We start from the raw sequence: 2,206 nt of genomic DNA on the forward strand, positions 1-2,206 counted from the left end.
GACGCTTTTTGTATGGAATTTGACCTGAATTCGATCCCAGACCAGAGGTCATTAACCTGGAGTCCATAAGTCCCCTGAAATCATATGCACAGTGTAATGTTTTGTGTGTGTGTGTGTGTCCGTCTTTCTTGGGAGAGGGGCCATCAGTTTTCATCAGATTCTTGGAATGGTCGTTAGCCCCACAGGTTAAGAACTTCTGCTCTCAGGCAGTATACTAAGATTTTGCCAACCAAGGGAACTGATGGCATTTATGACAGAGGATTTGGAAATTGTCTTTGTCTTCCAAGAAGCAAACTTCACCTTGTAAACTTGATTTCGTTCACCCTCAAAAGGTTCCCTGACATTTTTCTTAGCCTTTAGATGTCCAAGAAGGCTTTTAAAGGAACAGGGATCTCTCAGAATCGATCCAGCGTGGAGAGTGATGTAAGGATACAGAAGGGGAACTGAGTTTTTTTCATCCAGTGACTCCATCCAAGAAGGTGAATGACCTGGAGGCAGTGGACACATCTCAGCAGGGGGCTGAAATTAGACTCCAAGTCACATCTTGGGGATATATGAACCAAGAAATTGTATTATGTGGCCTTAGTTTGAAGCATTTTCCTCAAGTGCCCTGACAGCTGATAGAATACTCCAGAGAGGAAACATGCCCTGCTCCTTTGAGTTTAAGGTTTCAGCAAACCACAAAAACACTCACTCAGCGTCACGTGCTCTGTGTGCTTACACATGAACTCCAGGGCAAGATGAGAATAAAGGGTGCACAGCTTCCTCCTGGTATGGTGGGAATCTCAACACTTACATGGAGTTGTTATAGTTTGACACAATTCCAGGAGATTCTCCCGGGGTGGGACTTTGAAAACAAGGATTGTTCACATTGCAGAAAATTCCCTGGAGCCATGGCAACATTCCTGCTGAGGGCATCGCCTTGTTGGGAAAATGGCCTTTAAGACAGGAAATGAAGACAAGGAGTTAGTCATTGACACTAAGTAGGATGCAGGCCCTAGGATCTAGAGCCTCTGCAGGAAGGACCCCTGTCCTTCTGGTGCTTTCCTTCATTCACCAACACTTAAGAAGCAGGGGCGGGACTTCCCTGGTGGCGCATTGGTTAAGGATCCGCCTGCCAATGCAGGGGACACGGGTTCAATCCCTGGTCTGGGAAGATCCCACATGCCGCGGGGCAACTAAGCCTGTGCGCTGCAACTACTGAGCCTGAGCTCCAGAGCCCGGGAGTCACAACTACCGAAGGCCATGCGCCTTCACAACTAGAGAAGCCACCGCAATGAAAAGCCTGCACACCGCAACGAAGACCCAACGCAGCTAAAAATAAAATAAATAAATAAATTTGTTAAAAAACAAAAAACGAATCAGGAACATCTAATATATGCCAGGCCCTGTGCAGAGTGCTGGAGACAGGGTCTCTTCTCTCAAACTCCCAGTGTAGTGGAGAGATGGACAAATGTCCTGATAGAGGCATGGATGGAAGTGTGAAGGGGGAACAGAGGAGAAGCACATCGTTTTGGTGGGGGGATGGGGAGAGGCAGAGAGATGTTAGCGCAAGAAGCCTCTGCGAGTTGCTGGTGCTTGAGGAGGAGAAGAGGTCCATCTATTCCTTCCACAACTATGTATTGAGCATCTACCCCCAAGCATGCAAAAGGGGGCCCAGGCGCAGGTTATGGGCTCCTTGTGGGGTGAGGTAAAGAGGCAAGAGTTTGATGCGCAGGAGGCTGAGTCAGAACTTGGGGCCTGAAACTTAAAAACAAGAGGTTGAGGAGCAAGAATAGGGGACTGAGCAGCTGTGTGTAACTCCTGAGGCCCTCACCTCAGCTGTCTAGAGCCAGAAGATGTCATCCTGGCCAGAAACCAGATGAAGACTTTCTCTGAGGTGCATAGTACAAAAGGGGTACTTACAGGCTCATCTTCGGTCCCGGGACACCTCTGGGGTCCAAGAAATACTATATTATTAATATACTATTTTTTGTCTCTTCTCATTTTTCTTTAGCAACATATCTAACATATCTCTGAACTGTCTCCAAAATATTTCAAAGAACTCATCTATAATCTGCTCCCTTTGAAGTTAGGAAGAGTTTAGGTATAAGAAAAAAACAACCAAATAAAAAATAATTACACAATTCTTCAGTAACCACATGTAAGTATTTGCATAGAATGTGTAGGATTTAAAAGTTAGTTTGCATAACGCCAATGAATCTCT

The sequence above is a fragment of the Aethalodelphis obliquidens genome, unplaced genomic scaffold, assembly GCF_003676395.1.
Source record: "Aethalodelphis obliquidens isolate GAN/ISIS:26980383/991018 unplaced genomic scaffold, ASM367639v1 scaffold13, whole genome shotgun sequence".
In the NCBI taxonomy this organism is placed as follows: domain Eukaryota; kingdom Metazoa; phylum Chordata; class Mammalia; order Artiodactyla; family Delphinidae; genus Aethalodelphis; species Aethalodelphis obliquidens.